The following is a 14,835-nucleotide window of genomic DNA, read 5'->3' as shown; positions in this document are numbered from 1 at the left end:
ACTAGCTCCAGATCACTTAGAAGTGCCTGAACTGTCCCTTGTAAACTACTAGACTAAAGTGTCCACCCGCTGACCAGATCACATCTGTGTTAGTGGACACACACCGGCCAGGAAGAGAAAAGGCATAAGCCAAGAAAAAAAATATATACCTCAGGGAGAGACAGGGACCCCGGGATGGTTCTAAGGGTACTGCTCTGGGTGAAAATACTCTTGCTCTGGTCTCCCACAGAGAATATAAAAGGCTTCCCAAAGAATGGAAGTTTCTAGTGTGCATATTGTTTTGACTGAAATTTGAAAGCGTACAGAAAAATGCCGCACACCTCATCTGATGAAGAACAGGGCGGCTCACAATTCCCAGCTTGCCCACAAGCAGCCAAGGGTGGTTTGTCAGCAGGGAGAAGGAAGCGGCGATTACTAGCATGCGTGAGGACAGGCTGCGCTCACTTCCTTTAGACCCACGTATCAGGCTGGTGGGAGAGGGGGCCGTTGGAGGCATCCTGCATCTAGATTTTATCAAGGCAACAGTTAAAGCCTTGCGCGATTTTGATGGACATACTGAAAAAAGTTTAGAGTGGTTGGAAATGGCAATGAACGCAACCAAAGAACTAAGCAGCCTACATGGTAGGTGCTGTTTCAAAGGCTGAGGTTACTGATCCCCCACAGGATATCTCTAGGGCCTGCCCTTAAACATTTTCAGTTACTCGGGAAAGGTAACAGGCAGGCAGACAGATGACTCCAGGGTCTCACTTAGCTGTGCGGTCAGTGCAAGTCGGTGGGGGGACAGCGGGGTCGCACAGCAGGTGGGGATGGGCCACAGGCAGGTGGAGTATAAATGACAAGGACGGGGCAGTCGTAGATGGATTCGGAGCTTATTGTTTCATACTTCTAGCTCACGCTAAGCAGCAGAAGATTTTACAAACATTTTTCAAACAAAGGAAAAAAAAGGTGGAGTACTTCTGAAGACAACCAGATGAATGAGGAATCTCCCAGTCTCTTCCCAAGACACAGCCTGGAGGGAGGAGATTTTCATCGACGGGAAGATCTGCGATGTACAAGAGGAACGACTTGTTATATGTGGATTCAAGTACTAAGGTCTGGATTGAGTGAAGAAGGGTGAGGGACTCAGAAGCACACATTGCAGTTACAAAATAGTCCTAGGGATGCAAAGTACAGCACACGGAATAATGTGCTGTCAATAATATTGAAATACTATGCATGGTGCCAGGAGGGGACTGGACCTATTGGGGGGATCACTTTGTAAGTTATGCAAATGTCTAATCACTGTGCTATACCTCTGAAACAATACAATATTGAATGTCAACTGTAATTCAACATTTATTTAACCTAAAAATAAAAAAGGGGAGAAACAAGAAAAAGAAAATATGTTATTATTATCATTATGAACAATGGTGAAAAATTTAAAAAAATAAAGTAGAGAGTGGCAGACTTTGATTTGATACAAGGTAAAATACGCTCCAATAGGATGTCAAAGTTTCCCCCCGGGAGAGGAAATGCTTCATGAGCGCTATGGTGCACATTAACACTGTGATGCTTAACTTTGTGCCAGAGATTCTGATTCAGTAGGCCCAGGGTTGACCAAGGAATCTGCATTTAAAGACGCTCTTTTGGTGATTCGGTTGCAGGTGACTTACAGACCGTATTTTGAGAAAAAATATATGCCTAGAAAAGATACAACAGAAGACCATAGCTCTTGAAGTAGACTCTAAGCAGAGTCTTAAAAGACTTCACCCCCTCATTATCAGGTTAAGAAATACCCCCTCTAAATGCTCACCCACTTAACACAGATGAACCCTTAAACTTTCTCAAAGAGGCATATAAAAATAGTGCTATGATGAAGCTTTATCAAAAGGCCTGTGGATAAGGAGTCACCACCTCAGGCCGGTTTATAAGGACATTATTATGCCAAACAGCTAGAACTCTGCCCGTGGGAGGGAACGCCCACTTCCTTTAGAAGCAATCATCTTGTCTAGTCATAAATCCTCTTCCCTTTTGGGCACTCAGTGGCTATGTGGACTGTATTTTCTCTGTGGCACCCTTCTTTTCTCTAGCAGCTTCCTTTACTTAAAGTCTTTTTTCCAAAGCCTTAAAAACATAAAAATGACCCACGTTCCCATCTCTTCCAATATAAGGATGATGTCATCAGACTCCAAGTAAGGGATGAGAGAGGGGTTTCTCCTTTCCGAATACCATGAAGGTACTCGGCCCTGAAGCCGTGTCCACTAAATATGTGGCCCTTGGCCCCAAAGTCTTCTTCATCTGTCACCTTGCGCACCTTCGATCCCTGGGCAGCGTTGGACCAAGAGAACAAGGACACAATCATTTCCTATCAGCCCAGGACACATACATATGGCCTTTCATGGGGGAGACTTTGTATTCTAACACAGTGAGTGCAGAACTATCACTCAACCCCTTAATAACTACCAGTAGATGGTGCTGAAATGCCCTCAGGAGGGAAATAAATTATACCCCCAAATCCGAGCAAAACAAATGCAAATGATCGAATTTCCTCTTTAAAATGTAAATTGGAAAAAGCGGTAGCTGTGGAGTGGGACAAACGGCTGTGGGAGTGCAGAGGCTCAGGCGATCCTTCGGCCCCGACCACAGAAACTGGGTCATGTGCTACTTGGTGACATTGTGGCGAGTCGCGTGGCCGAGTCCCCACAGGCAGACACTGATCGCACAACCTGGACACCCTAGAAGGCAGCTTGAGTTTTCAAACAAACAGAGAAGATGCTCCGTTTAGCCACGGACACGTGCTTTATGTTTTCTGACACTTTCTCTTTTTCCTGGAAATGACTGTTCATGCACAAGTCTTGGTTTAATTTGTCACTGGAGCACATGAGCATATTGAGGAAATTCTTCCTGACGGATCTGTGGGCAACCTTCATCTCGTGAGCTCAGAACACCTTGCCTCGTGTCACGCTCACCCATGGGAGCGAGTTTCCCACGAATAAAGGCAGACAGTGGAGTGACGGGCGGGTGTGCCTCACAGAACACATTGCCAGTGTCGACTGGCATCATCAGCTCCCAGCCAGGCACACCCCCAGAGCACCGCGCTCTCTGATGGAGGTCTCGGGATTTTCTGCTCATCATCGCCCGCAGTGGTTAAGAAGGGCATCCAGTTGGTGCTTGTCAGAAGATTTTACTGTTTACATCTCACTGGATTCTCACAGCAGTCTCTCGAGACAGGTAAGCCAAGGTAATCGTTCCCAGGTAGAAAATGGAAAATAGTAACAACTGAAAATCAAAGAAGTGTGAGTCATTGCCCAGTGTCATAGCAATGTACCACTCATTTTACTGGGTCAGCAAGTGAGAGTAAGAAAATAACAGGATAAAACAAATGTCTGGTTTCATACAGACTCACTTTCCAAAAGGACTTAATCTCACTTAAAACGTGCAACTGCAGCAGAAGTTGTATCTACTTTTGTCTAGGATAAAACAGCTCAGTTTCCTGATTTGTGACATTTCCCCAAAGACCTAAACAATTAAATTGAACTCTGGCTGGCATAGCTCAGTGGATTGAGCGCGGGCTGCGAACCAAAGTATCGCAGGTTCGATTCCCAGTCAGGGCACATGCCTGGGTTGCAGGCCATGACCCCCAGCAACCGCACATTGATGTCTCTCTCTCTCTCTTTCTCCCTCCCTTCCCTCTTTAAAAATAAATAAATACAATCTTTAAAAAAAATTAAATTGACCCGTGCCCCATTCCCTTCCAAAGAGGCAGCCACGGACAACCCTGACTGGGCACGTGACCCCGCTAGATCTCTCAGGTTCGGGAGGCTGCACGCAACTCAGGCCTCGGGTCTTGGGGACCAGATCGTTTTGTAGAAACTTGAACAGTCATGCACCAATAAAAACAGTGTCTGCATTCCAGACCTATTACAGAAACGGCAGCACTGCCAACAGAATTCTTTTTAATTTCTGGGTTAGCTGAGCCCACAACGTGTACCAGCTTTGCGTGATTGCTTTAAGCCAAAAAAACACTGGGGGTGTTGAAGGCCTGTGACTCTGGATCAGCGTTAACTTGCCTCGCTATGGGGTCCACTGACTGTGGCTTTACAACCTAAAGTCAATGTGCAATTTGATTGTGAAAAGTCTCAGCATGCACAAGTATTTTCAGTGAAGTCCAAGGGGTAGCTTGGTTAATAACAAGTTTAAGTAACCCACAATAGAATTACTACATGCGGTATTACACAGCCCTTAAAATAATAATTACGATGATTTAGGCCCATCATGAAAAAGCGGTTTGGAGATCATTTTAATTGCAGAAACCAGATTATAAAAATTACGCATATATCCTGATTAAGCCAGGTAAGATCTTCGCCCTTATGAGCAATGATCGAAAAGGAATGCATGAGGAATGAAAAGTGAGTTATGGGGGATTTTGTATTTGTGGCTCAAACGTTATGAAATGTTATACTATTATTCTTAGGAAAATCCATGCTGAGCTAATGACTTTTTTTTTTAACCCATCTGCTCATGAACAATAGTTGCCTTTCCAGAGCTGAAACAGTCCTGTAGCAGCGAGCCTACGAGAGCCCCCAGAGAGTGCCTGAGCACCAGCAGCTGCCGAATTGTGGCCTGTTCCAGGTCCATACTGAGGTGCTCGTCAAGTGAATGCACAGACGAGAGTGGAACAGCCTTTCTCTCCCCCGGGAGGGGTGGACCTCGAGCCTGGCTCCTCCTCTCAGTCCACCGAGCAGTTGCCAGTGGGATTTCAATCGAAGAAGTCATTCCTTTTTTTCCTCTCCTTAAAGACACTGTTCAGTGCGGTGTACTCAGCTGCTGCCTCCTGCACGTGTTTTCTTCCCATCAATGGAGGGAAAACCCTTGCGCCTTGAAGCACCTGTGGGCTTGTCACAAGTGTCCTTTAAAGCAGTATTGGGATCCCCTGCTTGCCATGAACGCAGAGCAAGGTCAGGGGGAGGGTTCCAGGAGGTCCCTCTGAGACGCAACTGGGTGACTTGCAGGCCTTACACTATAATGTCCTTGAGGACAAAGGTTGTCGTGTGCATCGTTGAACCCTAAGGCCACAGCACAGCACCTGGCACCAAATGTTCTTTGGATAGGCCAGGGAGCAGAGAAATGAGTGACTCGATGACACGGAGGCAGCACACAGTAGCGGGGACGGCTGTCTGGTGGGCATGGAAACTGGGTGCTCTTGCTACTGCTGCCCCTTCGGCTGTGGGAACCGAGGTGAGCTGAGTTGCTCCTCTGGGCCCGATTTCTCGCATTGGACATGAGAGACTGGTGGTCGGGTCTCCCTTTCCGGCTCTGGAATAGTGTCATTCTGTGATGCGCTGCAAGTGCAGCTAGGTTATCGGCATTCGGATAGCACTTCCCGTGGCAGCGCTCCCAGCTGGGGGCGTGAAGCTCTAGCTGCAGGCCCACCTCACCTGTTCCTTCCCACTACCCTCTCTGGCTCCAATCTGCACCTTTCTCCGGGATGCAGGGAGTCATCAGTATGGCTACTGGGAAACCCGGAATTACATAGGCGGCTCTCAGCATAGTTCTATTCCATTCTGAGGCTCTTCATCCTCTCTTTTCCTTTTCCATTTCACCTGAATGACAGTTCAATTCATGGGTATCTCCCCTGGGCTCACCACATGTGCTGTTTAATTAACTGAGCTAACAAAAGAGTGAAAAGATTCAAGTTTGCCGTTTCATGGTCTATGACAAGATTACAATAGAACTGATTTGTCTCATCTAAAACACTAAATCATCAACTTAGGTGATCACATGGGCTTGGTCTCTAAAAGACCGATTCTTTCCTCTTGAAAAAGGAGAAACCGCCTGGTATCTCTTCATTTAACGTTTCCCAAAAGCATGGTGATTTTCAAAAACTCTTCCAGTTCTCCAGAAAAAACCACCATTTTTATCCTCTCAGGTGTTTATTTGAGTCTAAACTATAAGGCCACTAAAAATTAGACATCAGTGAGAAATTTCTCTTTTACGAAATGCAGCAGAACAAAACCGATCACGTCCTTTGTCCAAATCTGAACTACCCAATGGCGGACAAGCCAGTCCTTGATGATCTCTGTTGACTAAGGACAGCCACGACAATGATTCTTCAAACTCGGTGGGTGCTTTTCTGTGCTGCAGTTACAGAAGCTGTGCATGCATTTATTTTGCGATCAGATGAGTCCGACGTCCCAGTGATCCAGTCTGTTTTAAAACAAAGAGCAGAGCGGCCTTGGGGGGCACTGACTTGGCTCGGCCATTCCTCCTTCTTCGAGCGAGAGTGCGTGGCATCTCAGACCGACATGGATCAAAACTGCTCACTTCTCTTCCTCCCTTTGATCCTCCTCCTTCCCCCTGAACGTTCTCCGGTCTCCACTCCTGCCCCCAACACAGGCACAAGTATTGCCCTGGGCTGTAGACAGTAATCCATACTGGCTGTAAGGGCCTCCTCCAGGGGGAGGAAAGGGGAAGTGGGAGAGCAAAGATACTCTGGACCAGCTCTGTCCAATAGAAATGTGATAAAAGCCACATATACAACTTTAAATCTTATAGTAGCCACATCAGAAAAGTAAAAACAAACAGTTTAGATTAATTTTAATAGTGCATTTTATTTACACTAATGTACCTGAAATAGGCAAGCTCTATAAAATGATTGAGATATCTTCTAATCTTTTTTCAGTACTAAATTTTGAAATCTCGTGTATTTTACACTATGGCACGTTTCATTTCAAAGCAGCCTCATTTCAAGTGGTCAGCAGCCGTGTGGGGCTGGTGTCCACCACCCTGGACAGCACAGCTGTAAATGTCCATGGTTTAGGAGTTACACGGCTTACCTGCGTGGGGACAGAGGAGGGGGTGGTAAAAGTGGGTGTGCCACCAGACACCCAAACCGTGTTCAGACGGCATTATGACAAGGTGGCTCTGTCCAGACATGTTCCTACTCTAAATCAATAAAGAAGGAAGACCTCTGACTTTCTCTTTCATCATTGTACACACAGCACAGTTCATCTAACAGAACAAGCCCAGGGTGAAAATAACGCACAGAAATAAGCAATAAGACGACTTGTAACAAGTCCCTGTATGCACTAAGGTTAGGGTTTAAGAGCCCTGACAATGATATCTCACTCAGCAACCCTGCAGTATGGGCCGTGAGGAATCCTTGGGGCTTCAGCTTTCACAATGCCACGCTACCGCGGTCCTGTGTGGCAGAAAACTGCTAACCCCCAACCGGCAAGTTAGATGAAATCACTTCCAAACAGGATACAGCCTTACAACAATCTGCTATATTTATTGTAACAAACTGGTCACCCCTCTCTTACCCGCTGCCAGAAAGAAACAACTGAAATGCCTGATGGCCTTCGGTGCCTCCTGTTCCTACTGCAGACGACCTCCGCAGTTGCTGTAGACTCGACGCACATGATGCAAATAATTCATCCCGTGAAACTATTTGGAAGAATTGGCCCAATGATCTAATTCCCGTATGGTAAATCAGAGAAAGAGGAAATGAAAACAAAACCTTAATCCCTGTGTTGGAAGTGTCAGTGCTTCTGAATGTATGACAGGGTGGGGGGCAGGAAGGAGGGAGGGAGGAGTGGGGGAGGGAGGGAGAGAGACAGGGAGGATGTGTGTGCACATCCCCTCTGATAGACACGTTGCTTACAAGGAAATGTCTTTTGATTGTTCGCAGTTCTTAATGGAATTTTTACCATTAAGAAAGACATGATAGAGCCACAGAATTTGAATGGGCTTTTAATGTCTACTCATTTCTCTCCTAATAGTGTGGCATTTATTTATTAAATAAATGAAACAGCATATAATTAATTCCAGACCTATGCTCATTATTTAAAATTGCAAGAGCAAACATTTATTAAGTAACGCATTCCATGTGGGTTTACAAATTTAAATTCATCAAGTTTAACTCCTTCAGAAGACGTCCCCTTAATCCTTCCATAGACCACATTTTAAAGCACAGGAGTTCTCGTTATCAGGCAGTACTCTCTCGTGGGCGACCTACATTTCTCATGTTATTGACTACAATTAGGACATTTTTGCAAGGAGCATCTTCAGCGGCGTTAGAAGTGCCATTGCAAAATCATTGTGTCCCTCAGACCTCTTATTTCAAGCTGAGTAACACATGCATCTCTCACAGTCCTTACAGTGTTTCTTTTCCAATCCCGTGCCTTCGTTTTCGGATCTCCTCTGACAACACTGTACAACTCCATTTCTTACATTTCTATTTTTATTTCTTTTTTATTTTCATTTTTATTGTTGTTTAAGTATAGTTTTCTGCCTCCCCATCACTCCATCCCCTTAAAAATTTTTTTTCATTTCTTACATTTAAAAAAATATTTATTTATTTTTAGAGAGAGGGGAAAGGAGAGAGAAAGAGAGGGAGAGAAACATCAATGTGTGGCTGCCTTTCACACATCCCAGGCCTACAACCCAGGCATGTGCCCTGACTGGGAATTGAACTGGTAGCCCTTTGGTTCACAGGCTGACGTTCACGCTCATGCTCAATGTACTGAGACACACCAGCCAGACCTCCATCTCTTACATTTTAGGTGGGTTTATGTGGGGCATAGTTCTCCTTAATTCTGTGCATGTTTAAAATGACTTTATTATACACTGCAGCCTGTCCTCCCCCCTCCGCCTCCAGCTCTCTTGAACCCCCTTTATCTACTGTACTATTTTTCCATAGCACTCAGTGCCTTCTATCATGTCACATAATTTGTGTATTTATTATGTTTATGATTTACTTTCTGTCTCCACCATTGGTCTCTACCTAGAATGTAAGTGTCATGAGAGCAGGGATCTTTGTTCGGCTCACTGTTGTATCCTGAGAGCCCAGAACACTGTGTGGCCATGGTAGATGCTTGACAAATATTTGTTGAATAAATGAATGTAGATCTGATGAGTGTAAATCCACACAATTTCAAATTAAATGAATATATAGGTATTCATCCCAACCCATGTTGCTATTTGATTGATAAGTATATTGGGCAAGACAAAATTGAATGTCTAAATTCAAAATAAATGTTCATTTTATTACAATATAGAAGAAAGTGGGTTATACTGGTAGAATTCATTCTTTAAAAAGTTTGTTTCTTTAAAATGAAGAATTAGGAATACTGATTATTTCTAACTTATTGCAGTATTTTCCTAATAATAAATACTGAGTTGATAAGCCTACAATGTTCAGAATTATGCTCATTCATTTCTCAATTTATATATAGAAATAAAACATTAAATCTATTTTAGGCTCCTGACTGATATCTTTCTGTGTATTATGTTAGATTTCATGGTTTTAGATTTAAAAATATCATGCCTATATGTCATCTGGAGAAAACAGGCCGAACTTTTTAAAAAATCCTATTGATGTGAGTTTATTTTTGATTTAGATTTTATCCCCAAAGCTTATCTGATGCCTGAAATATAGTAAGGCTCTAAATTCATTTATTTATCTAGTGAAAAATTAATTCTGGCAAACTTAGAAAAATCTGACCAAGGACATTTGAGGGGAAAAAACCCCAATAAATACAGTAAATCCAAAACAAGGGTAAACATGTAAAAGCTAAGGAAAAAGTGATAGTTGACGTAGAACTGAGAAAACCAACCATATTTCAACCAGAATTATGGCTCTCACGGCCTAATCCCCATCACATACTCACTCACTGACCAAACACTGGTGGACATATTCCATGTCTGAGTCACTGTGGAGAGCGCTCTGAAGACAAGGGAATGAGCTTTGGCTCACTGTGGGAAACAATGATAAATCCACCACCTGTTCGCCATTGTATCTCCAGCACCCCAACACAACCACAAGGCAGATGCTCAGTCTGGTAAAAGTTTGGTGGAAAAGATGCTCCGTTATCCACAGTACAATAAAGCCTGGGATAAGTGCTACCGGAGAAGCAAAGGCCCCTGGGAGTTCAGAAGGGGTGGGCTCTCTCTGATGCGGAGGGGACATCGCCCCGGAGCAGGGAGCTAAGTCGACGGGGAGGCTGGACTGTGTCCAGAGCGAAATGGGGATCCCGACCCAAAGCACGAAGGTAAACCACACAGCATTTCCTGTTTTTAAACCCCCAAGCCATGCAATCTTCAAACCAACCTGCAGTTTTTAATTCATGTTAGGGGTGAGTGTAAGATTCTGCAGTTACAAAGGCTTCAGACAGACAGGGTGCAAGCCCGTGGGCTCTGGAGGCCGAGAGGCCCAGGGTCTTCCTGACGGGGACCCAGGTGCCAGTTGTGAGGACGTGAGACGCCGGGAGCTCACAGCCGGGCACCCGGCGGGGCCTCCAGGGCAGTTAGTGGCATTCTCTCCTGTCCTCCACTCAGCGTCCTGACTGCAGACTTGAGTTACTGCGTTTAGACCATCCCCATCAGTGTGAGTCTCGTCTTTAAAATGAATTTTTAGACTGAATGAAAGACCGCGAAGGGATTAGCCAAAGAGCACGTAGGCGTAACCCGTGGACGCCGACAACAGTGTGGGCGTGGCCAGAGGGCAGGGGGCGGGGCCTGGGGGAGGGCAGCAAAGGAGGGGAGGAGGAAACGGGACATCTGTAACAGTGTCAACAATAAAAATAAAGGAAAAAAATGAGTTTCTAAAATCTGCCACTGAGTAGAACATGAAATATGCTAATAATATTTTCTGAAGTAATTTATAAATTAATGCGATTGCAATTAGAATCCCAGTAGGCACTAGGGGATAATTAGCTACAATGAACATAAATTCACCAAAAATATATATACCTTAGAAGAGTTAAGAAAGTATACTATGAACGAATTATAAGGGGAAATTTTTCTTATCAGGTAAGAACATACAACAAAAATTTGCTATAATAGAATCAAAATGGCATTAACGTAGGAATAAGTAAATCAATGAAAAAGAAGATACTTAGACAACCTCTAGGTAACATATAATATTATATATTTTATACATGTAATTAAAATGGCAAAGATAGTAGCTTAATTCAATGGGGGAGGTTATAATTAATAAACGGTGCTGGCATAATTGCTCATTCATTAAAAGGGTAGGTTTTAGCCCTCTGACATATGTAGATACACATGACTTCCAGGCACACTAGAGACTTAAATGTTAAAAATAAAGCGACATAAAAACTTCAAGGAAAGCCCTGGCTGGCGTAGCTCAGTGGATTGAGCGCGGGCTGGGAACCAAAGTGTCCCAGGTTTGATTCCCAGCCAGAGTACATTCCTGGGTTGCAGGCCATAACCCCCAGCAACCACACATTGATGTCTCTCTCTCTCTCTACCTCCCTACCTCCCTCCCTTCCCTCTCTAAAAATAAATAAATAAAATCTTAAAAAAAAAAGCTACCCTGTTAAAGGAGCCAAAATTTTAAAATAAAAAAAACAAAAAAAAAAAACTTCAAGGAAAATAAAAATAATTACAAAAATGATCCAGGAGCAGAGAAATCTTAACAAAAGCAGGAAATTCAGAAGCCATAAAAAATGACCATATTTGGCTGCATAAAAATGAGATACCTTTGCACAGCAAAATATATTATAATTAAAGATTAATGACAATGTAATTCATCAATGATAAAGACAAATAATGAATTTGAGAAAGATGTTTTTAATGGAAATACAGAAAGGAGTTAATATCTAAATGTTTACAGAGTTCTTTGAAGAACAAGAGAATGGATAAGTGAAAATGGGCAAAGAGCACTGATGAACAATTCAAATGAAACGAAATCCCAGTGGTACTAAATACTGGGTGAGATGCTCAGACTGACTGGCTGTCGGGGAAAGGCATTCAAAGTGACAGGGAGACTCCCTCCTCCCCTATCAGCGTGTCAGGGAGGAAGAGCGGAGAGGCCGGGTGGCAGGGGTACAGCTCGGGGATGCTCTCCTACCCCGCAGCAATGCGAAACGTGCCGGTCCCCCTGAAAACTCATCTGGCAACATCCACTCGATCAAAAATAGATTTACCTTTAAACCTAGCAATCCCACTTCCTGGACACTGTCTCATAAAAGTAAGAACATGAAGATATACGCACCAGATATTTATTTTATGATGAATTGCAAAGCTGGAGAGAAAGTTAGGGCCATCAATAGGACAATGGTTGAATAAGGTAGGATACAAACCACAGGGTGTTACGTAGTCACTAATAAACGGTTTATAACTATGTCAGCTGACTTGAACAGATATCCATGAAGCCCTTCTGAGTAAGAACATCAGAAGGCAGAAAAGTATGTATCACACAGTTTGATTAAAAAAAAAAAAACGGTGACCAACCCCTCCTAACAAAACAACAAACCTATAATGTATAGATGTATATTGGGGAGAAATGGAAAGACTCAGAGTTTGTAATATTGTTTATGGAGGAATGAAGAGAATTGGAGGAGAGAACAAGAAAAAATAGCCTAGTGTTTGTAATATGATCCAAATGTACGCATTTATATAAAATTATGTGTGTATATTTTATAGATATCTATCAGTGGATGAATGGATGGATAGATAGATGACAGAATTTCTTTAAGATTTTATTTATTTATTTTTTAGAGAGGGAAGGGAGGGAGAAAGAGAGAGAGAGAGAAACATCAATGTGCGGTTGCTGGGGGCTGTGGCCTGCAACCCAGGCATGTGCCCTGACTGGGAATCGAACCTGTGACACTTGGGTTTGCAGCCCACGCTCAATCCACTGAGCTACACCAGCTAGGGCAGATGACAGAATTTTTAAATAAAGTAAAACAAAAGGAAACAAAATCTGGCTCTGAAAATCATTTGGCTCATTAAAACCTTCTCTGCTGCCGGCCAATGTGTCCGCTGCCCACCCACAGTGGTCCATGCTGCTCGCCCTCCATGTGACTCTGGGTGAGGTGCTCAACCTCCCGGGGTCCTCATCTGTCAAAGGGTGGCAAGGGTGCACTCGGTCTCTAAGGCTCTTGCCAGCTCTGACATCATTTGATGCTTCTACATCCCACGTCACTCAGTTCAGAGAACACAAGGCTACATTTTTATTGCCCCAGTCACCATGGAGCTTACGGCAACAAATCAAACAGGCTCAGAAAGCAGAAACAGAGGACGTTCCACTACCTGGTTTCTGTTTTACCCATTCTCATTTTTTTTTCTTGACCAGGCAATCAAGCCAATTGTTATTTTCATGATGCTATGGGGCCCTCCCTGTGGTGTGTACACACACTCACTTGCTGTGCACTGCTGGTGTGCTCCACAATGCTGACTACATTCCTGTTGGGTGACTGTTGGTCACGCAATAATCATTTTAAGGGAAAGCTGGGTGCCAGTTTCATGAGCAGCACGGTGAGAACTCCATGGCTCAGCAAGGGAACTGAGACCTGGAACAGGAAAGAGGACAGCTGACCAGGGTGGGTGGGAGGCAGTCAGCTTTCACCCTGGCCACCCATTCTCTTCCCAGCTTTTCTGATGACATTCATTCAGCACACATGTGCTCCTGCACATCAGAGACACAGGAACTAGGACTTCAGGGCAGAATGGGCTAGGGTGAGTTGGGGGGAGTGGATGGATCGGAACTGTAGATGACACAGAGAAAGAAAAAAATAAAAGGTTGGAAGAATAGGGCCTCTCATACCGAGCTAAAAGTAAACCCAAGGACTGCGGTGTTGTTCAATGGGGTTAGAATTAAACCTCTAGGATTAATATAGGTCAAGGCTGTAGACTGAGGAAGCAGTGAGAAGGAAGTTATGCACTGATGGGTATTTAGAGATATGCAAAGCCGTAGGCAGTCGAGGTAAGGATTGGAGTTCAGTAAAAAGTACACACCCACCCCTAAGTATGCACGTCAATGCGGGGGAGGGAAGAAGGTAGTGGGGGCATAGTAGGAAAATTCTTTAAATTTCCAGAGTAAAAGGAATTTAATTTTGTAAACACTGCTAGACATTTCAAAGTATTGTAAGATCAGCCTCATAATAAGATTATAAAATTGTGACTGAGTAGTCACCAATTTTATTTATCCTAGGCATCATCAAAATTTTTGCTTTAAAATAAAACAAAGAAAGCCCTGGCTGGTATGGCTCAGTGGATTGAGCACCAGCCTATAAACAGAAGGGTGGCTAGTTCAATTCCCAGTCAGGGCACATGCCTGGGTTGTGGGCCAGGTCTCCAGTAGGTGGCGTATGAGAGGCAACCACACATTGATGTTTCTCTCCCTCTCTTTCACCCTCCTTTCCCCCTCTCTGAAAATAAACAAATAAAATCTTTAAATAATAAATAAAACAAAGAAAAAACATGAGAATCATTTATGGGATGACATTACAAAATTGACATGTGATTTTATGAAAATAGTTATGTATAATAATAATAATATGTGATACGTATTCTGCATTACTGTGTGTCAATCATTGCCCTAAGTCCTCTCTTGCATTATCTCTGATAATTTTCATAATAAATAGGTCTCACAAAATAAGTATATTAATCCTACAGCTTTAATTTCAACGCAACTCAACACTACAGTTCTTGGGCCTGTTTTCAGAGCACCTCTGCCTGACAGATGAGAGGACTGAAGAGGAATGAGGAGAACCTCAGTGGTGGAGCCAGGACTCAAATCCAAAACTATCTGATTCCAAATGTAAAGCTTAGGACCACCATGGCCTAACACTCTCCACAAACAGAAAAGCCATTTGAAATAGGCGATGTCAGGTTTCAAAGACAGTTTCTTGTCTGCTCAAAGCCTTTCTCATGAAGAGACATACACTATTCTTGTCCAGATATACTACTGTGTGCGCACAAATGTTTCGGTCACGCCCTCTACGGGCCATGGTGCCTGAAAATGTATGGGTCACACTAAATATCACCGCTCTTATTTTCAAGCATGTTCTAGACCGAGCGTCAACAAACTTTTCCTGTTACACACAA

At 43.7% G+C, this 14,835-nt stretch overlaps 1 protein-coding gene across 1 annotated transcript in view; it reads right to left on the bottom strand.

The window, feature by feature from the left end:
* The window catches only part of NIBAN1 (niban apoptosis regulator 1), a 119,587-nt gene that overhangs the window by 30,937 nt on the left and 73,815 nt on the right, over positions 1-14,835 (bottom strand). The window lies entirely within an intron of this gene.

This window comes from Phyllostomus discolor, chromosome 14 (genome assembly GCF_004126475.2).
Source record: "Phyllostomus discolor isolate MPI-MPIP mPhyDis1 chromosome 14, mPhyDis1.pri.v3, whole genome shotgun sequence".
Classification (NCBI taxonomy): Eukaryota; Metazoa; Chordata; class Mammalia; order Chiroptera; family Phyllostomidae; genus Phyllostomus; species Phyllostomus discolor.
Note: the sequence above shows the minus strand (reverse complement) of the source record. Positions and strands in the feature narration are given on the sequence as shown.